This window comes from Oratosquilla oratoria, chromosome 14 (genome assembly GCF_046742065.1).
Source record: "Oratosquilla oratoria isolate Oo_2021 chromosome 14, ASM4674206v1, whole genome shotgun sequence".
Lineage (NCBI taxonomy): Eukaryota > Metazoa > Arthropoda > Malacostraca > Stomatopoda > Squillidae > Oratosquilla > Oratosquilla oratoria.
Window position 1 is genome coordinate 9,704,047 of NC_134790.1, and position 23,282 is coordinate 9,727,328.

Genomic DNA, 23,282 nt, shown 5'->3' on the forward strand with positions numbered 1-23,282 from the left:
GATAATTTGAAATGTAAGTATTAATATAAAATAGAAAATTAAATTAAACGGAAACAAAAAGGAATAGAAAATAAAAAGAAACATCTTACAATTTACACAAACTCAAAAAAACAAACTCAAACAAAAAAATGAAATAAAGCAAAATAAAAATACATCCAGTGTATTGTATCGAAAGGGCCACTGACGCTCTCAATTTCCCTCTCTCGTTCTCAACAACATTAACACCATCCCATTTCCTATCAAATGAACTCTCAATTCCCATCATTACTAAACCTGTCATCACTTCTACGACAGCTATCACCAGTGTGAGTAATATTCACCATTAACACCACCCCATTTCCTATCAAATGAATTCAATACCCATCATTACTAGACCTGTCACCACATGATTTTGACACCACTTCCACCACAACTATCACCAGTAAGAATAATATTCACCATTAACCCCACCCCATTTCGTATCAAATGAACTCAATTCCCATCATTACTAGACCTGTCACCACATGATTTTGACACCACTTCCACCACAACTATCACCAGTATGAGTAATATTAATCTCCAACACCATCTCCAGCATTAAAACCAAAACATTCACCACCACCCTACCTGAATTCATCACCACCAAAACGGTGCATCTACAGTACACCATCAATCACCACCTTCCTGAATGTTAAGAACATAAGAATGAGTCTGCAAGAGACCATAAGGCCTACACTAGGCACTTCAATCTCCATGACCACCTGTCATCCCCATCCATAAATTTGTCTAACCGTTTCTTAAAACAACCGATAGTTTCAGCACTCACTACTACAGGGTTACTAAGTCGATTCCATTCGAAGTGTTGTTCATCTCCACCACCCCCCCCCCCCCGCATCTCCTTATCCTCATCCATCTCTTCTTCTCTTTTCTCTTCCCACATCTTTTCCATCTTCTCCACCCTTCCATCTGACTGCTCCAACGCAGCTCAAAAGTTGCTTGACGTTCTTCCTTCCTTCCTCCCTCTCTCTCTCCTTCCCTCCCTCCCTCCTTCCCTCTGTCCCTCCTTCCCTATCTCCTCTCTCCATCCCCCCACTGTCCCTCCTTCCCTCTCCCCCTCCTTCTCTCTCTTCCTCCCTCCCTCTATCCCTCCTTCTCTCTCTCCCTCCTTCCCTCTGTCCCTCATTCTCTCTCTCCCACCCTCCTTCCCTCTCTCCCTCCGTCTCTCTCTCCTTCCCTACCTCTTTCTCTCCCTCTCTCCATCCTTCCCTCTCTCCCTCCGTCTCTCTCTCCTTCCCTACCTCTCTCTCTCCTTCCCTCCCTCTTTCTCTCCCTCTCTCCCTCCTTCCCTCTCTCCCTGCCACTCTCCTTCCTTTATCGCCTAAATCACATTGGTCGGCAATCTGCGACTCAGGAGCCGCAAGGAGTTCTTCCAGACCCCTTGTATGGCTCCAGAAGCTTCTTGCAAAATAATCATTCCATCAAAACGAAGACGTCATGTACAGTAAAACTGTAAAACATTCCAGGCAAAATTATATTTCTTTTATTCAAATACGTCTTGGGAGAAGTAAATAGAACAATATAATTACAATTAAGGGTTGTTTTAAAGTATATTCTCGTTCTCATATCATTGAAATCCTGTAGATTTCGGTTTTTGAGACAATTTTTTTTTGTATTTCGGCTCCGTCAGCACAAATTTTTCATCAAACTTTAAAAAAACAAAATGGCTCTTCTATCTATAAGGTTTGCCGACCAATGGCCTAAAATAATCCCATTTTTCTCCTTTATCCCATTACTCCCACATACAAACTTCGTTCCGATCTAATCACCACAAGGTTCCACCTCCCACCGATCCCAGCCCCCTCACCCTCCCACCCACCCACTCCACTTCCTTCTGCTGACCTTCGTATGGGGTATTGACTGCAAAAAGACATTGGAGTCCATGTTCTAGAGGGCCTTAGTGGCACCCCTACGGACCAAAGTCACGTAGCATTCTGTCATGAAAGGATATTAATGTCCACACAAAATGAATGGTTACATTTTCAGATATCCTTCCATGCTGTTACCCAGCCTATATACCTTCTCTACGTGTCCAGTATTCTACCCAAAGATTAAACTGCTGGAAATCACCAATTAGATTATCTTCTCGTTTATATCGACGTCCTGATCTGGGCTGAGAGTAGGCTGGACTTCATAATCCTGACAATCCCCAATCCCTCTTCTATGATATCTCGACGTTACTAATCACAAGAGAATTCTTCAATATCCTGATGCCAATCACAATCATTAAGATCCATACCTTTCAATTCCCCACGTTAATATTCCATACACCGATAATTATGCCAATCACTACACATCACGTAATTATATTTCTTTGTATTACGATTATACCATGGTCATATATAAAATCAACTAATCCATACCTTCCTTCCTTCCTCCTCCTCCTTTTCCTCCCTCTCTCTCTCTCTCTCTCTCTCTCTCTCTCTCTCTCTCTCTCTCTCTCTCTCTCTCTCTCTCTCTCTCTCTCTCTCTCTCTCCCTTCCTCTCTCACGTTTACTTTTTTCTCTTCTTTCTTTCACGTTTTCTTCTTTCCTCTCTCTCTCTCTCGCTCCCTCTCTCACGTTTACTTTTTTCTCTTCTTTCTTTCACGTTTTCTTCTTTCCTCTCTCTCTCTCTCCCCTTTCTCTCTTTTTCGTACTTACCTCCATCACTCGTCCAGCCATATACAACAGGAATTTCTCGCTAGACAAGAGTACCCCAACTTCTTCCCCTTTGTGCAGGTCATGTCCAGCGAGCTCCCAAACCAGATCAACACACCAGGCGAGACTCTACCTAGGCTTCACGAGGAACAAGTCGTCATCAAGTTCCTTTACAGACTCACCCCCACCCCTCGTTTTTTTTGGAGCTAAAAGACTGCATTAACCTTAAAAGGTAAACAAACGCTAAAATAAGAAATACAAGTACGAAGTTGAGCCCATTAAGACTACTTTTTGTGAGTTCCGATAAGAGAGAAAGAGAGGGAGAGTGTACGCTCATTCTTCTCACTCTTTTTCACTCGTAAACAACGTCTTCCATCTTTCCACCTTTCTTGATCTTTATCTTCAACTCTACACATACATACATACATATACCATTTTCCCCCCTTACACGGGGGTAGCCAAAAAGAAAAAGGCATGGAAATCACTCCCACCCATTTCATTTCCCTTATATCCCACTCCCCTCCACCCTCCTCCCTCCCTCCTATCTTGGCACCTCCTGGATGACGGGTCATCCCTGCATCCTACACATACTTCTATCTTTCCTCTCTTCACCTGCATCACTTCCTGAATCTGTGTTTTCGTTATTACTATCGTTGTATTATAACATACGCCTCGACTACTACTACAACCTGTACTATTCCTACAACTATCGGTTATACTATTTTGGGTATGTAGCAGTAAACTGTAGGCTTACAGGTCTCAGAACTCAAGCAAAGTAAAGTCCTCAATTATAATTTATTTCAATTTTTTTTTCTAATGTGTGTGATTCAATAACAATATCGCTCCGTCATGTCATCGCAATTTTTGTCACTAATAAACATTCGCCAAGTTAGGTTGGACAGACTTGTAACTTCCAATCAGCGACCTCCATTCAGCTGAGCAACGTGATCGCCCGCCGAAGAAGCACGATCGCGCGACGAGGGTACGCGAGTGTGACACAGCTCGATGGAGGAGGACGGTCGTGCCGTTTCCGCGTCCCCCCGTGATTGGAGCAACGGTAAAGAGAGCAATCGTTTCACCAAGAACAGATTAGAACAAAAGATGCAACTAAGCACGTCTCCCGACGCGGCGGATGAGGAAAGATCTGCCGCGTTTCGTAAAATTAAATTTGAAATTACAATTTTTGTCGCGGAGTAGTTTTCGATTCGCCGGGTTTTGTTACATTAATTAAAGATATACTGCAAATAACATTGCCTATCTGCGAAATGACCTGAATGTTACATTAGCACAGATAGGTTCGAGTACGACGACAGGACGTTTGTCTTATGTTGAACAACTGGGGAAATGGAATTCTAGACATTGCTCACATAAAAATGGATAACTGTGTTCAAATGAGCTTAAAGTGATACATTATCGGGATAGAAAATGCATATAATACTCTTGGTTATAAATGTAGATATATTAAGATTTTTTCTTTCGCAAAATAAGAAGAAAGGAAAAGAAAATCGTTGTTGCTAGATACCACTACTGTTAGAATACCAAGCATCAACAAAGTTATTTACCCAGTAGTACCAACAGTACCGTGCACTTCACCCGGAAAATCGAAGTTTTATGTGCGCGTCATCTAGCGCGGCCCCAAACACAGAGAGAGAAAAAAAAAAAAAAAAAAAAAAAAAAAAAATGCTTCGAAATTATCCATTTCAATTTCAAGGTTCGATAAGCATAAATTACGCTCACTGATGTTACACTTCCACGTTCCCAAGTACTGGCCCATCCCACTGACTCACTACACATCAAGAAACAAAAGCGGCGTCAGAATAAATCTTGCAAAAAGGCCAGAAAGTTCCCATCATAACCTCTTCCCCCTCCCCTCCCCCCACCTTCCCCTTAGCCTCACCCCACCCCCTGACCCTCCGGTGCGTGATTACATGACGTCATCACGGTTCGGGTCGATGATTGGTCAGTGTTCAATCGATTAATGAACCTACACCAGGATGACGGTCAGTTGAGCCATAGAAAACGTTAGGTTTCATGAATATTTGATAAGTTAGAATGAGTAGCCTATAAATGTGCGGGGAAGCTATACTATCACTCTGAATAATCTGACAGAAATATAAGTGCATACATTCATACATAGATCGTGGATAAAGAAATACACATACACACCCAGGCGCTCACACACGCGCGCGCACACACACACACACACACACACACACACACACACACACACATATGCACGAATTCATACGTATGCGTATGCACCACTACTTATACATCCATTCCTGTATATGTATTCACCACCATGTATATAAGCAGACACAAACATGCACACACACTATCGGCTTGCTGGTGCAGTGGTACTGACTTGGCCCCCTAACTCAACGGTCCTGATTAAGTCTCCGGCAAGAGCTGAAATCACAGTATTGCAAGTCGGTATTTGTATATTTGGGCAAAGAGTTTGGGTATATATATATATATATATATATATATGTGTGTGTGTGTGTGTGTGTGTGTGTGTGTGTGTGTGTGTGTGTGTGTGTGTGTGTGTTTTACGTACGTGCGCGTATGTGTGTGTGTGTGTTATGTACGCGCGCGTATGTGTGTGTGTGTGTTATGTACGCGCGCGTATGTGTGTATGTGTGTGAAGCTAATTCCAAAATTACTTGTTCCTTTGCAGTTGCAACACTTCCGTCGCGCAAGGTCAGCCAAATGCGTCTCAGCAGATTTACTCTTCGCAACTTCTCCCCAGACTATCATTCATAATATCAACATAAATCACACTACTGGCCACGACACAAATGTATATAAATATCACCTATTGAAAAAGTACCGACTGAAAGCATTATTCCTAATTATGCTTAAAGCGCATTTATTGAAAGGAGGTTTACCTATTATATAGTTTACTTTCGTTCCGATATTTTTTTAGAATACTGACATCTTCATAAAAATGCGTCAGTCATTCCCAAGTTTGTGTTCAGCTTCAGGTCGAATCGATCCTCACGTGGTATTTATCTTGCCTACGAAAAATAAACCAGTTTCCTTTCTTTCCCTCCAGTTACGAATCGTAGACCACTCTCGGGTGACTACACCTCATTCAGATCCTTCTCTTCAGGAAGTCGAGATTTCTTCTCCTCAATGGCACTCGAGACATCGTCCGTGATAGATTACATCTGAGGTTGATACAGACTTCTTCACGACGCGTCCACCTGTCTGTCAGAGGGACAACAGGTCGCTGGAAGGATCTACTGGTCACCTGGAACCACTGAGGTTGCTACCTTCGACTACGTAACTGTTACTTTACACTCTGGTCGTTTTAACCCGGCAGAGATTTATTTGAGGAAAAAAATATTCTGCCGTTAGACAAGAAGTCTTAGCGGAATGCACATCATCACAGGAGAGGAAAAAAATGGTGGAAAAAAACTGTAATTGAACGAGATTGGGGAACTACGAGCCAAATCTTCAGCAACATTAGTGACGAAAATCTCCGACTCAAGTTCCAGGTGACGTCTAACTTCCTCTACCTCCTCCTCCTCTCTCCCTACTCCTCCTCCTCCCCCCAGCCCCACCACCATCATCCTCATCACCGTCATCATCATCATCACCATCATCATCATCACAACCACCACCTCTACGGTTGCCGTTGATGATGATAATGATGAGGTTCCTCTTATGCTACGATCACGAGATCTATGGAAACCCAAAACATCTCCCAAGAGACTCTACTGACCAAGAACCACTAACATTGAGTGGATGCCCGACGATCTTCATCAGTGTCGAAGTTATCTCCACGAAGATAAAAGTATTACATCAATGTCTGCGACAAAACAGCCTGGAAACCACTGGTTTCAGCCTTTATTATGGCCACACTATGTATATATTTAAATGTGTGCGTTTTGTGTGTGTGTGTGTGTGTGTGTGTGTGTGTGTGTGTGTGTGTGTGTGTGTGTGTGTGTGTGTGTTGTGTTGTGTGTGTGTGTGTGTGTGTGTGTGCGTGCGCGTGTTTGTGTTTGTGTTTCAAGATCATTTAAGAACACGCGTTTATACAACCATCTTTAATCTAAAACTAACAGTGCACCTACAAACATCCTTCCACTACTGAACGACGGCCGTGACGTCAACAAATAATCACCAGATCAAGATATCCCGATAAAGCTATCACGAGATCAACCCCTTCGCTACCAGCTGACCCGTTCCATTTTTCATTTCAGCCTCCGTCGAGTTATTTCGCTTGTCTCCACGGCTCCCTGGAATAAGTACGTCCCCAGGGCTCCAGGCACGCACAGTACACCATGTGCTGGATTCTCTTTCCAGAACCAAGACTGCCACGGAAAAATAAAGAAATATTAAAAGAAGCTCAAACCGCGGACTACCTGACGGGCAATGGCCAACGCGTTCGACACAGTTAGGCAGTCAAGCAGGGAATCCACCTACCGCTGTGTACTGGATCCCCCCTCCCCCTTCCCCTTCTCCACTTACACACACATACACGCGCGTGCGCACACGCATACATGCGCACACACATACATACACACACACACAGACACACACGGGAGGGAAATAGCTGTCGGTCACGAGTCCAACACGTGTCCCAAAGACACACACGCGCGCGTGCGTGCGGTTTGGTGGTAGAGTAGTACCGTGCGCGCTCCGCGATCCGAATCCCCACACCCGTCCTCGCCGGAAGAGGCACACTACATGTCATAAGTGCAACCATCATCATTATTATCATCAACTGGGGGGCATACGCCAGGGAGCGCGTTGCTTCACTCACCCATCGGCGCCAGTCCCCTCCACGGTCTCTCCGAGGAGCAAGCTCACAGGCAGACACCCTTCCCATCCCAGTCCAAACAACTCTCGACAGGTTCGATCCACTTGCACCAATAATGAATTCTGCGGTCGTCCCCTTCTTCGTCTCCTCCATCGAGGGTTGTCTCTTGTGGAGACAACGCTGAATAGGATCAGCATCATACAGTATAGCAGGAGTTGACGTTCATGAATTATGCTGAAGGTAACTGTCCTATACTGAGTCTCACGGTATAGACTGGCAAATCGTGAGTTTTTTTTTCTTTCTTTTATGTGGATGTCACTTTTTAAAATGATGAAGGGATAAAAACATTAATATTACCCCTATATAAATACATTTGTTCTAATAGTTCCCCATTATTCGTAATTAAACCTAAACTTTACCTCTCCGAGCCTAAGGTAACATAACCTAACTCTACAACTCATTCAGCGATTCTTCAACCAGATCATTTCCCTGTGCAGTGTACCTTCGTACATTGTGTCTTTATTCATTTATTTATTTTTTGGCGCCGGGAGAGGAGGGTAGGGAGTGGAGGGTAGGGTGTCTACAGACCTCCGCGCTAAGTGAATCTTGTTATGTTTGGCACGGCGGGGAGCGAGAGCGACGCTCGGCCGAGGCGCGTCTTTTAATCAAAACACATCAGGAGAAGTGCGGCGGCACCACCGACTCAGTTGCCGCAACTTTCGGTCGCGCGCGATTAGCTCCGCACTCCTTTCACCGCGATTCACTCGCGTGGCGGTTCAGACTTTTTCACTCCCTAATGACAGCTTCATCAAGTTCTTCTAGTTGACGCCAGGGGGTTTTATTCAATCGTGGGAACGCCCTTTCCCTGCGCATCGAAAAGGCGAAAGTTCTTACGATTAACCTTTTCGCTACTTAGGCACATGTTCCGGGTGCGGTCACGTGATTGTACTCAGTCGAAAGGTTACAACTACTTGGATTCTTTTCACACCCTGAATCACGACTTACGTTCCGTCTGACGCCAGCGATTCGAATCAAACAAGAACTCCTTTCCCCTTCCTTCAGAAGAGTTATCTGGAGACCTTTGTTTATAGAGTGTCACCAATCGATTCCATTCACAAAAAATGGTGAAGGGAGAGGGGAAGGGGGAGGGGAGAGGGTAAGGGAGGGGGAAGGGAGAGGGGAAGGGAGAGGGGAAGGGAGAGGGGAAGGGGGAGGGGAAGGGAGAGGGGAAGGGAGAGGGGAAGGGAGAGGGGAAGGGGAGGAGAGTAGATCTGGAACCAAACAGGACCTTCGTCGACTGTGACTCGCAAATTGTCCCGAGTTTGCTCCTCAGATGGAATACATCCCCCCAGCGTCCACAAGAATGAATATTCATTTTACCAACCACATTAACTTTTACTATTTTAACTTCTTGCAAACACGTTCGAGACTAACAAGGAGCTCGATGGAAGCATATTCGGAAACGGATACGCTGTCGGGTTAGGACCCGAACCTAGCCTATCCGTAACAAATGGACAGTGACTTAACCCATTGCGCTATCAAATGTACTGGGGACTATTCAGTGTGTGTTATGAAAATAAATGTGAAAAGGGATAATTCCACCCCTATGGGTAATAAGGAGGTTCTTCCTTCGCTAAATTAAAATGGGGGTGATAGATGATGATAAAGACAGTGGTGGTGGTGGTTATGAGGGCTGTTGTAGTGGTAGGATTGGTGATGGTATTAGTGGTGGTGGAGGTGGTGATTGTGGTGGTGGTGGTTGTGGGGGTGGATATGGTGATGGTGGTAGTGGTGGTGATGGTGGTAGTGGTGCCAGGTGGCAGTGTATGGTTGTCCATACATTCCACATGACACAATGGTTTTCAATATGTCAAAGGAGGTTAGGTTATGCTGTTAGGTTAGGTCAGATTAGGTTAGGTCAGGTTAGCTTAGGTTAGGCTAGACTAGGTTAGGTTAGGTTAGGTTAGATTAGGCTAGCTTAGGTTAGGTTAGGTTACATTAGATTAGGTTAGGTTAGGTTAGGCTAGACTAGGTTAGGTTAGGTTAGGCTAGACTAGGTTAGGTTAGGTTATGTTAGATTAGGCTAGCTTAGGTTAGGTTAGGTTAGGTTACATTAGATTAGGTTAGGTTAGGTTAGGTTAGATTAGGCTAGCTTAGGTTAGGTTACATTAGATTAGGTCAGATTAGGATAGGTTAAATCAAGTTAGGTTTAATTAGGTTTGGTTATGTCAAGTCAGGTTAGGTTAGGTTAGGTTAGGTTAGGTTTCATCACTGCAATGGTCCTGAAATCATGGACAGGATCCAAAGTCGGGGGAAAGGACCTGCTGCGAAAGAATTCTAGCGTTGGTGCATGTAATCCGACACCCGACCTTAGACGACAAACGTGCCCACGTACATCCCTGAAATCGGGTCCACGCCTACAAAAAGTCCCCAACGATAAACAGGCGCCCCTCGACCCCGCCCACGCCGGAATGGGCAAATGGATGTATACGCCCATGTCTACCTACACCTCTCTGCGATGTCAGAGCCGGATCCAGAATATTATGAGAGTAAACAGCCACAAACGTAAACAACCAGAGCTATTGGCGGAAACAATTGCGATGATGAAATCTAACCGCAAACAATGCCACGTGCACACAATTACATGTACAAATTCATTATAATCGTAAAGGTAAACAAACCGTTGTTAACGTAAACAAGCACGATTATAAACCTTAAAGTTATAAACACAAAAACATACGAAACCAACCACAACCACAATTATTAAAAGCAAACAATCACATCTATTGATGTAAACAAACAAATCCGTACATTTTATCCAGAACTATGAGCGGACACAGTTACAAACGCAAGTATCCCTGACCATAAAAACAGATAAACAAATAAACAGAATGAATAGATGAGTAACAAATAAAACTCACAAATCAAAAAAAGCCAATCAGGAGGGTAAACAAGCGCCGTAATGAATCACCTCAATCCATAATTCCTCCTAAAAGAAACGCCCACTTTCACGCATAAAAACCACGCCAGTGACCCCACACAACTTCCTACCTAGTTTGTTGCCATGATGATTCACAGACAAACATAATAGAGGAGCTCAGTGCAAACACAAACGGCGCAAAAACTTGTTTACATTTGCATCCTTACTTATGCAAACTGTCGCAAATACATAATTAGGAAGCGACCATGATAATGGCAGTGATCATAAATACACAGGAACAAAACATACACACTTTCAAATGCATATGAACACGCGTGTACACACACACACACACGCACACACAAACGCATACTGGATCTGAGATAGTTTAACGACATACATATTCATAAAGGTACTACAACACATTGACATGTACAAATCCTATTCACATTTCTGAATAGATCAGTCTTAAGTACCGTAATGTCCCCATGGATACACTTAAATCTGGACAAAAATATGAACACATGTAATACACACTTCTTTATAAAACACACAGGCACATTATACCCTTAGAATGTCATAAACACACGAATCATTCCCTATTTCCCTCGGGCACATGATCCCCGCAAAACACGACGAACCGTCACAACACACCCAAAGCCTCTGAGGTGTCCCGGCGCGTCACCGCCGTCTCTCACAACGCCAAACGCGCAACTGACTCGGTCGGCGATGGTCGCCTGCAGCGATACCCCATCTCACGGAGTTGTTCTCGTCCGCGCGCACGCACTCACGCATCTCCCGCATGGTCCCTCACATGAATTTTCTCCTCCATTATTTCGGTCCATGACGGTCGGACCCTTGTGCTTGTTGTGTCGTCTTTCCCTCGACTGTGCTTGTTTTCTGTTTTGCGTCTATATTTGGAGAGTTCAAGTCTGGATGGGCTCGTGGAAGCACGTGTGTGTGTCTGTGTGTATGTGTGTGTGTGTGTGTGTGTGTGTGTGTGTGTGTGTGTGTGTGTGTGTGTGTGTGTGTGTGTGTGTGTGTGTATATGTGCATGTGTGTGTGTGTGTGTGTGTGTGTGTGTGTATGTGTGTGCATGTGTGTGTGTGTGTGTGCGTGTGTGTTTGTAAGTGTGTGTGTGTGTGTTTGTAAGTGTGTGTGTGTATGTGTGTATATGTGTGTGTGTATATGTGCATGTGTGTGTGTGTGTATGTGTGTGTGTGTGTGTGTGTGTGTGTGTGTGTGTGTGTGTGAGAGAGAGAGAGAGAGAGAGAGAGAGAGAGAGAGAGAGAGAGAGAGAGAGAGGGGGGGAGGGGGGAGAGAGCATGTGTGTTTGCGCGCGCGTGCATTTAGGTGTGCGTGCATGTGAAAGTGACGTTGGGGGTGGGGGGCGTGTTCAAAAGAGCGGAAGTGTGAGATGGCAGAATCACTGACCCCGAACTTGATGCTGTCCGTACGAAGCGTACTGTTTCCTGCGGGACGTGATATGTCCTGTGGGACGTGACGTGACACCCACGTGACAAAAAAAGCAACCCCGGGTAAAATGTTTCCCAAACGCATCAGCGACTCTCAACACATTCTCGTACAACAAGTTCACAGCCTCGCCACATTCCCCTTTGCGCCATGTTCCCCGTCCCTCCGTCCAATACAATATGAAACTCGTAAATAAATCACTCATCCCAGTGTGAAATAAGCCTAAATCTCTATGTTCCTTTGTCCCTTGCAATTTGAAACATTCGTAATACATCATTCATTTGCTTGGGTCACACATCCACGTCGCCTGGAACTCTCCTCAGTGCCACGAGGACGGTGTGTCGAGGATCATCGCCACCGAATTCGAAGACACTTCATGACACTAAAGTTGTGACACACACGACGTGATCTGTCTCTTCAGACACACTCCCAACTGTGGCAAGCCGTGTCTTCAGAAATCCATTGCCAGGTGTTTCCCTCAACCGAATGAAATAGTCTGTCGTTTGCCAGAATAAAAACTAACAAGAAATACACTTATTTGCTTTACATACACGAAAAGGTAGAATTAGCTACACACATACGGAACCAAGATGTACGATTAAGTATCATATATTTTGCTCACTTGACGCCCCTCTAGTGAATAACCATTGTACTACACCGAAATGCCGTTAAAATTATAATACTATCTAGATAGGCCACCTAAACTGAGCAGGCATGAGATAATTCTCAAAATTTACATTCCGGCTGCGCAAACGTTTACACAGTTTAACGTAAGTATCATACAAGTGCAGCAGAGTAAATACTGCACTGGGTTCATATTACTCTGTCTCTAGGGTCTTCGCAATTATATGCAACGTTTGTAAAACGCTGGAAGTAATTTAGGTATTGTGTGTGTGTGTGTGTGTGTGTGTGTGTGTGTGTGTGTGTGTGTGTGTGTGTGTGTGTGTGTGTGTGTGTGTGTGTGTGTGTGTGTGTGTGTGTGTGTGTGTGTGTGTGTGTGTGTGTGTGTGTATGTGTGTTGGACTCGTGATCGACAGCAACTACCCTCCCGGAAGAGAGCTCAGAGCTCATATAGGACCGATTTATATGTAATGCTGTGACCTCACGCGCACACACACACCCAATTCCTCGCCCACGAGAGTTGCAGTAACGACTCGCAGGGCAACGATACTGAAATTATTTCAACCCTGGGCGGGATTCGAACCCGGACCTCCGTAGTGGCAGCCGGGAACTGTACCAACTGCGCCACGAGTTGTGTGTGTGTGTGTGTGTGTGTGTGTGTGTGTGTGTGTGTGTGTGTGTGTGTGTGTGTGCGCGCGAGTTCGAACGCGCGCGTGTGGATGTGTGAGACAATAAAGGTCTGGTCACTAGTGTCCTTGGTAAGCTGTCTGAAGTTTGCGGCTTCAGGTATTTCCTCGCGGACTTCTACCCCTTATCCTCTCTCCTGTATTTATGCTCAAAATGAATAAACAAACGGATAAAAAAGGCGTCGCCCCCATTTTTCTTCACTGTCCAAAATCCTCCCCCGTGACAGATTTGTTAATCGACGAGACACCTGCTGGATCGGACAGGATTGACTACACCAAACCGTGGCGGGGAAATCGTCGAGGAAAATCGTGTGGCAAGTTCACATATGACTGAGATGCTTCCATCGCGATGAAAGAGAGAGAGAGAGAGAGAGAGAGAGAGAGAGAGAGAGAGAGAGAGAGAGAGAGAGAGAGAGAGAGAGAGAGAGGAGAGAGTGAGAGAGAGGAGAGAGTGAGAGAGAGGAGAGAGTGAGAGAGAGGAGAGTGAGAGAGAAGAGAGAGAGAAGAGAGAGAAAAGAGGGAGAGAGAAGATAGAGAGAGAGAGAGAGAGAGAGAGAGAGAGAGAGAGAGAGAGAGAGAGAGAGAGAGAGAGAGATGCCTAGGCTTTGTGTTGCAAAGGTATTGCAGGGATTATATGTGTGTTCGTACCCCTCGATCGTAACATGAAGCTGCTCCTCCTCCTCCTCCTCTTAACACGTCGACTCAGCAGCTCGGGAATGGTCGTTATATCATATCTGAAGCGGTGAATTCGCAGCGTCGTTTTTCAGGGTCTTCACAAAGTGCCGAATTGTAAAGTCAGAGCTAAAGTTATGTCCTAAGTTTTACAATAGATTATCTTGTTTTATCTGCCTGACGTGCGTGCGTGTGTGTGTGTGTGCGTGCGTGTGTGTGTGTTCGTGTGTGTGTGTGTGTGTGTGTGTGTGTGTGTGTGTGTGTGTGTGTGTGTGTGTGTGTGTGTGTGTGTGTGTGTGTGTGTGTGTGTGTGTGGCCCCATCTGAAAGTTCGACAACTTTGTTATCCCTTCCTGGCAATAGATGGCGCCTTAGTATGATAAATGATTGATTGGGGCTGCACCGAAATGGTACAGAAATAAAATTGATATTCTGCGGAGTCGTTCCTCTGCAGATAGATGGATAAAAGTTGTACTCATTGTATCCAATATGTTTTTATATAGTTCTATTAATTACTTATCTATTCATTTTCATTATAATTTTCATTTTAATTATTATTTTCATTTTAATTATTATTTTCATTAATTATCATTATCAATTATTATTATTAGAACTACATTATTATATTATTATTATTATCATTATTATTATTATTATTATTATTACTTATACTATCATTATTAAAACTATCATTACTACTATCATAACTACGTTATCGTTACTATTATTACTATTATCATTACTACCACTATTATTATTACTTCAACAATTTAAAGCCAGAACACTTCTTACTCTGAACTTTGTGTTTACATTGGAGGGATCATGCCCCCGTGCAGCTTTGACCTTCCCGCCACAAGACTCGCGCGCGCGCGCGCCCGCACACTTTGCTTGTAGGAGCAGTGCATTTGTATGTCGAAACGCACTTTTTCCTTTTGTGTTACCTTCTTTCTCTTATTTCCTGGTGCACTTTCTGGGATTACTTTGGCGTGTGTCTCCATTCCTCTCCCTTTATTTGAGTCTGTCTCTGTCTGTCTGTCTTTCTGTACCTCTCTTTACCTTTCTATCTCTCTATCTCTCTCTACCTCTCTATCTCTCTATTCGATCATTACGTCTTTCAGTTACCTTAAGTCAAAAGTCAAGTGCCATAGATGACTTTATTCATACACCAGGAGTCGCTGCTCATTACGACACTGCTTCGGACCCAGGGCAGTGGACAAGATGCAGGGATGACCCGTGATCCAGGAGGTGCCAAGATAAGAGGGAAGGAAGTGGAGTATGTAGGGGATGGAATGGGTGGGAGTGGTTTCTATGCCTTTGTCTTTTGGCTACCTCCCGTGTAAGGGGGAAAGAGCATTTGGTGTGTGTGTGTGTGTGTGTGTGTGTGTGTGTGTGTGTGTGTGTGTGTGTGTGTGTGCGTGTGTGTGTGTGTGTGTATGCATGCATATACGACTCGTGGCCCTACTGGGACGTTTATTTTTTCACAATAACGACAGACGACTTTATTCAGCTTCGTTTTAACCGTTAAAGGATTAAATCCGTTGCGATTTTGAATTTTTGAACCAAACGTTTAACTGCCGACAGCGATTTCATTTAATTTTATTTCTGCTGCTCCAATTCTTTCTAGTCGCTCCTCTTTATGACACACTCACATAAAAGAATTCCATGTCCCTCATTAATAACGTTAATTATCATCACTCATTCAAAGTCTAATACTGAACAAAGGCCTCTACTAATCTATCATAGTTCGTACAACGTACAAATCTCTAACCGTATCATTCCTGCAAACTTCCCCGAATCTTTACTTCTGCAAAGGAGTAAAATTCATCTCACAACATTCAAACCAGATCAGCTACAAGAACCCCATTATTGGTGCCAATACACGGGTAACAGTTCTACTCGGTTTTGGTGTAATGGAATTTCCTCCCCTCCAAATCTCGCCCGCACCATGTAAGTGGTAATATCCTTTTCAATCCACGTAAGGGTGGATCCTCTTCACACACACACACGCACACACACACGCACACACACGCGCACACACACACACGCACACACACACACACACACACACGCACGCACACACCCGGTATAAGAAGGGCCACATTTGTGGAGTTCAACAAGTAATGACAATGTTGTACAACACGGCTATTCCATAGCTTACTGTCTTGTTTTTTTTTAATGCTTGTAACAACATCTTTTCACCGTTACATTTTACATTCTATAATTCTGTAAGATGTATATTTTCAGCAGTAATGCTGCTATACCCAATAAACCGTATATCATTATTATTATCATTACTATTATTATTATCATTATCATTACTATTATCATTATCATTACTATTATCATTTCACATCACAGTCATTATTACACACACACACACGCACGCACGCACGCACGCACACACAGAAACACGTACATAATTAATATCAGTCTCTTCCTACCCCAGCAGCCACGCTCAGTTAGACTGATTCTCTCCCTAACACACACTGTACAGAGTTTGAAAACACGTCCCTCTTTTCCCCTCGTTACCAACCCCTCTCCTCGCAGCCACGTCCCTCTGAAGCGGAATAAAGATGAAGAGCGAAGGGGGAGTCTGGCGGGAGATGTGAGGGATGAAGGGAGGAGGAGGTAGGGATGGAGAGAGAGAGAGAGAGAGGGAGGAAGAGAGGGAGAGACAATGTGACGTGGTTGGATATCGCGGATGCAGATAAGTAGGCGATGCGTCTGAGTGTTTGTGTAAGTGGGAATGTAGTAATGAGACTGGTAAAGTGAGTGAGGAGTAGGGGAGAGACGAAGGAGGGAAAGAGGATAAAAGAAGTAAGGGGAAAATGAAATTAAGATGCTCTAGATTAAATACTTTGAAAGAGTTTATTTTGAGTTCGTCGTTTACACACACAAGCACATACCCGCGCGCGCACACACACACACGCACGCACACATATGTGTATATATATATATATATATATATATATATATATATATATATATATATATAAATCATATTGAAAGGAAAAATCTATAGAACGCTATAGTATGATCAAGATACCATTATGTGTTACATAGAAAATTATATACATAAAATGTAGTTATGATGACCTTCTAAGACTAAGTAATTTCACCTGATGTAAGCCCCTAGACGTGAAATCCTCTAGAGATTTTGCACTTGGTTAAACCAAGAAAGGAATTTGGTTGAGACACTTCCCAAAATATTTACACTTTTTCTCCAAACGTGTGCGAATGAAAGTAACTGGATTTATGTTATATCATGTTAGGGTAGGATAGGTTACGGTGGGTTAGGTTAGTTGAAGTTGGGTTAGGCTAGATTAAGTTAGTTTAACTAGGTTAACTTTAACTTGGGTTAGGTTTGATCAGGATAGAATTGGGCGTTCTGGGAGCGGATATTTAGGACATCAATCGTTGCTTGGAGTTGACAAGTGTTCCTCTTCTATCCTGGGTGCAACAATGTCGCGACGTAAAAGAGAAAGGCGGAAGGGGCCGATTGAAAATTAAAATGAACTCAGAGGGGGAAAAAAGGGCAGCTGGTAAAAACAAAATTTTAAGCGGAAGGGTGGGGGGAGAAAGCACAGGATGGAGATAAGAGGGGAAGGAAAAGGGAGGGTGGAGGGAGGAGGCAGGGCGAGGGGGAGGGAGGCGAGGGGAAGGTTAGGAAAGGGAAAGATAAAGAAGCTTCGAGGAGAGGAGAGGAGAGGGAAGGAGAGGGGAGGGGAAGGGAGAAGACTGGAGGGGGATAGGGGAGGGGGATAGGGGAGGGAAGGAGAGGAGAGGGGAAGGGAAGGAGAGGGGAGGGGAGGAGAGGGGAGGGGAGGGAAGGGAAGGGAGGGAAGGAGAGGGGAGGGGACGGAAGGAGAGGGGAGGGGACGGAAGGAGAGGGGAGGGGACGGAAGGAGAGGGGAGGGGACGGAAGGAGAGGGGAGGGAAGGGAAGGAGAGGGTAAGGGGAGGGGAAGGGAAGGGATGGGAGGGGGAGGGGAAGGGTAGGAGAGGGGAGGGAAGGGAAGGAAAGGAGAGGGAAGGAGAGGGAAGGAGAAGGGAAGGGGAGGGGAAGGTAAGGGGAGGACAAGGGAAGAGGAAGGGAAGGGAGGGGGACTGGAGAGGGTTAGGGGAGGGGAGAGGAAGAAAGGTCAGGGAAAGGGAGGGAGGACAATAGTGATAAAGGAAAGTAGAGATAATTCATGTTTACCTTTGTAGTATGTTCTGAAAGAAGGCCCTCTATTAGGTAACCAACCAATTGAAAGAAAAAAATCCCTATTCTTAATCCCTAATCTATAAAGCTCCCCTTCTCTCTCTCTCTGTACCTCATCCCTAAATAACCCCTACACCTCTACCCCTGATCCCTCTTCAAACCTCGTACGAATCCTGATTATTTGATACGCTATGGAGCAAACTTTAGCGGGCGATGACAAATTCAAACGCTCCAGGTGCAAGGCATCGCGTCGTTTTCAAAATCGCCTCTCCCCATCCCAGCAGCCTTGTACCATCAATAACAAACAATAGATCAACTCATATTTAACGTAAAAAAAAAAAAAAAAAAAAAAAAAAAAAAAAAAAAAAAAAAAAAAAAAAAAAAAAAAAAAAAAAAAAAAAAAAAAAAAAAAAAAAAAAAAAAAAACACGAGCTCCCGTGCAGCTGTTTGTAGTGTGTACGAGCAAGTTAATAAACATGACGCTAAACACAGGCTACGCGTCTCAAGGTTCGCAAATCCCATCAGAGCCAAGACAAATAAATTCGCACCCAAGCGGGTGCAAACGTGACCGGACCCGGAGCTTGCCCGGACGGCAGGAGCCAGTTGTATGTAAATAAAATACGCGTAACATCATCAAGTACTTGAGCAGAAACTCCCTCCCCCTCACCCCTTCCACCCACGCCCCACGGCCCAGCTTCGACCTCTCGAGGACGCGAGGGAGCCTCGTGTTATCACGTGACGAGGTCTAGAGAGGGAGAGATACGAAGAGGCGCCCGGGGCAATCGCGAGCAGAGACGGGGTCAAGAGAGAGAGAAAAAGAATCAGTTATATACGAGGAACTGAAATCATAAGACACGATTGCACCGAGCAACAGCAATTGCAAGACCACAAGCAAAAGGCAGGAGTAATGGAAATTCAGTTTTCGTTAAATTCCAAGACTCCTCCTCAGAGAACCAAATTCAAGCCCTTGCCATTGAGACAAGATCGAAAAACATCCACACCACAGATGAACAGCCAGGCTACAACACTAACGTACAGCCCGGCTTCCCCCTATCTATACATATTTAACATCAATGAATAAGGCATCCACCGATTATTAAGGTAGCTGTGCGTTGTAGTACCTGAGCGTGCAAACACGTACGCACGTACGCGCGCGCGTACACACACACACACAAAGGTTATTACTCCAACTCTCGTGGGCGGGGAGTTGTGTGTGTGTGTGTGTGTGTGTGTGTGTGTGTGTGTGTGTGTGTGTGTGTGTGTGTGTGTGTGTGTGTATGTGTGTGTGTGTGTGTGTGTGTGTGTGTGTGTGTGTGTGTGTGTGTGTGTGTGTGCGTATAAGGTCACAGCATTACTCATAGATCGGTCATATATATGAGCTCTGAGCTCTCTTCCAGGAGAGAAATAGCTGTCGATTAGGAGTCCAACACGTGATCCAAGACCTTGGTGAATCTCACACACACATACACACACAAAGTAATAAGGCAGCAACAACCTTCATCACTGAAATGGTTTCTCATCTAGCGGAACTCGCCGAGCTTAGGACACGAAGGGTACTGGATATCGAAGGAATGTTTTTCCATCAATAATTTAGGAATGTGTCGGAAGCCAAAGAAAGTTCTCAAGAAAAAAACATAATTCATGTACAGACACACGACAACTTCTGATTTACAATTTATAATAATTTAGTAACAGCAGTGGAAGTAGAGAAGGTAGTTACTGTACTACTACATGTTGTAATATTAAGAGCAAAAGGGACAGCAGCAGAATTAGCAAAGCATATCAGTATGCCTAACCGGAGTAGCAATAGTGGAAGTAGAAATAGTAGTAATAATAGTAATATAGTGTGATGATGATGATTGATGATGATGATGATTGATGATGATGATGATTGATGATGATGATTGATGATGATGATGACTGATGATGATGACGGTGATGATGATGATGATGATGATGATGATGATGATGATTGATGATGATGATGATGATGATGATAATGATTGATGATGATAATGGTTGATGATGACTGATGATGATTGATGATGATGATGATGATGATGATATGATGATGATTGCGATGATGATGATGACTGATGATGATGACGGTGATGATGATGATGATGATGATGATGATGATGATGATTATGATGATGGACGACGACGACGACGATGATCATGATAATAGTAGTAGCAGCAGCAGCAGCAGCAACAACAGAAGTACTAGTAACAGTAGTAGCAACAACATCAGCCGTAGAAGTAGCTACAGTTGTCATTCGTAATACATGTTATTAACGCACACAAAACCCCCAGGACTTCATTGGGTGATAAAACCGTAGACACGTATGCAAACGTAATGTCTCTTGTACTTACGAGAGAGAACAAACCTCCTCTGACACTTGGCAAGGTCTTGGCCATATAACGAAGAGGACACGAAATAAAAGAAAAATGGAAAGAGAGGATATGACGCAAAAAAAAAAAAGAGAGAGAGAGAGAGAGAGAGAGAGAGAGAGAGAGAGAGAGAGAGAGAGAGAGAAGAGATGAAGGAAAATAAGATAAATGGGAAATAAATGAAACGGCAGTCAGTTGGAGTGGAGAATGAAAAAGATACAGGCATGACACAAGAACTGCCTAGTCTGAGACATCGAACTGATACCGGGGTGGAAAAGGGAGACATGGGCGCGATAACAGACTGCCGTGGGCGTGATACGGAAGTGGCAGGGTCGTGATACGGAAAGGCAAGTGACACATCACCAAACATCCCCCCAATTCAGCTGTCACCCAAAAGGAAATAAGAAACAGACAGGAAATAAACATTTCTTCGAAGGTAGATGTAGATGTGTGTATGTGTGTGTGTGTGTGTGTGTGTGTGTGTGTGTGTGTGTGTGTGTGTGTGTGTGTGTGTGTGTGTGTGTGTGTGCACGGAGATGTGTACATGTTCACGGCAATGAATGTTTGCATGTGTGTGTGTGTGCGTTCATTGTACAGTACTACAGAGCGACTAAGCACTGAAAAATCAGCGACCTAAAAAAAAAAAAAAAAAAAAAAAAAAAAAAAAAAAAAAAAAAAAACGCGGCTACGGAAGAGACAATGGGTAAGACCACTCTCGTTCAATCTCAAGTGATGGGGGAAGATAATGACCTAAAAATTCCAGCTACATCCCTTTCGAAAGACTGCAAATGAGGGAAACTCGAAATATGTAATTTGGAATGAAGTTGTCGAATACACCCGTGGAAGGTGCCAAAGAACGAGACTACAGAAAAATTCTTCGAGAAAAAAAAAAAAAGTATTTACACAGATATGGGCCTTCGTGTTTCGTATAGAACCTAATGCGTACCGCAAGAAGCTCCCAAGGGTAGAAGCCACACGTTTACGAAGTTCAGAAGACCAGTGACCGCGAAGATAATGAGAGAAGATTAGGGGAGGAGAATACAACACTGCAGCCGCCGGCAGGAAGAACCTGCTGATGACTCAATAATTACAGACGAGTTGATGAGTCACATGGATCTAGACTCTGCCTTGCTCTGCAGTCACGGGTCAAGCGAGTTCTGCCACAAAGGATATATTCACTCCATACGGAGACGGATTACAAGCTCAGCAACCGAAGAGAGGTCCGGAAACTTCGGTCGCCGTATGGTGAAAACGTGGGGGTGAACCATCTTCGGCTATCCAACCACTGCTGTGGAAGAGCTTTGCCTCGCTGCACTGCCCAAAGCAGAGTGGTGAGGACAGGAAGACCCCTTCATCTCTGAGGTGCTGAGATGTGAGAGGATGGGCGGTTGCATCTCTTGGGTGTGGCCAGTTAATCTGATCCGGCCAACACCCTCCGTCCATCTCTTATAGGAAGGAGAAGGCCATAGGCACATACATAACTAGTTCCACTGAAACTCTTTCTATGTTCACAAAAAACTTTCCCAGATCGATTTACTCATAAACGACAGTGCCATGTAGATTGTCTGAGACATCATTACGGGAGGACTGTGTGTCATTGAAGAAAGAATTGTACTGTGCAAAACAATCGTGCAGAAATATGGAGAAACTAGCTTCTGGAAGGTTCTCTTGAGACTAATTTCCACTCCTCGTTGTTCAGAGGCAATTGAATGAGTTAATGTCTGTCGTTTGGTAGCGAGCTTCCGAGGAGTTAGAAGGTCAGTCTTGGGAAAAATGTCACCGGAATGACGCGAACAAGCACAATGTTCTCGTCGCTATAAGAGTCTGTTGGGCAAAGCGTGAGGTCAAACAAGATCTTTGTGAATATAACATGAGAACAAGCTGGACAGAACCATACGGAACACCTGGAAAGATAGACATGCGAGAAGAAAGAAGAACATTGACCATCTGCCACAGCAGCTACATGTCCGTCAAATTGAAGATAAGAATCGAAAGACCAGAGGGATTGTTAGATAACAAAGGAGAACAGTTTCGAGTTAAAAATTCATGCTGCACTATCGAAAGCGTTTTTCATATCTAGCACAACTGTACAAGGTCTCGCCAATTGGTTAAAAAAAATACACAAGAGTTTCTCAGGTTATATTTTCCATTAAGTGAAACTTAGGGTAATACATTTACACGGTGATTTCATTCATATGGGAGTTTCGATTGACCAAAGTCTACTCCTTAGGTGAACCAAATCATCTAGACTAAACCAGACCTACAATCTAGAAAGTATATCACGGTATTAAAGAGGTTAAAATCTTGTATGTATCAGCGGGAAGGAGGAAAGGGAGGAACAACACCGGAATCATACAAAGTGGAGTTTTGATCAAAAGTCTGAGTAAAGTTCACCTTTTTCGAGATGTGAGAGAGCGATAGCGCGGCCGGAGCGGAAGAGGGAAGGTATAAACCAGCGGTTCTCAACTTGGGGTCCTTCGACCCCTTTCCGGGGTCCACAGGATTCCACAAAAGGGCCAAAGGTAATAAGTGTAGAAGGGGTCTCCTAGAGGCTAACGAACAGCAGTACATAAGCATAGGATGCATGAGGAAATAGGTTGAGAACCACTGGTACAAACGAATAAACAAATGCGCGCGCGCGCGCGCGTGTGTGTGTGTGTGTGTGTGTGTGTGTGTGTGTGTGTGTGTGTGTGAGAGAGAGAGAGAGAGAGAGAGAGAGAGAGAGAGAGAGAGAGAGAGAGAGAGAGAGAGAGAGAGAGAGAGAGAGAGAGAGAGAGAGAGAGAGAGAGAGAACGTACAGGAAAGTAAAAATCAGTTAAGGTTGAAACAACTCAACCTAACGAGGTACATTTACTCTCAAAAGTGATGCAAGAC

General features: G+C 44.2%; 1 protein-coding gene across 4 annotated transcripts in view; it reads right to left on the reverse strand.

Annotated features, from left to right (window-relative positions):
- Positions 1-23,282, reverse strand: part of LOC143032718 (uncharacterized) — a 388,774-nt gene that overhangs the window by 80,736 nt on the left and 284,756 nt on the right. The window contains exon 1 of one of the 4 annotated variants that reach the window (XM_076197636.1): positions 11,018-11,153. The exons of the other annotated variants lie outside the window; for them this stretch is intronic. The gene's annotated coding sequence lies outside the window, so the exon portion shown is untranslated. Of the gene's footprint in view, positions 1-11,017; positions 11,154-23,282 lie in introns of those variants that run through there. 4 annotated transcript variants of the gene reach the window in all.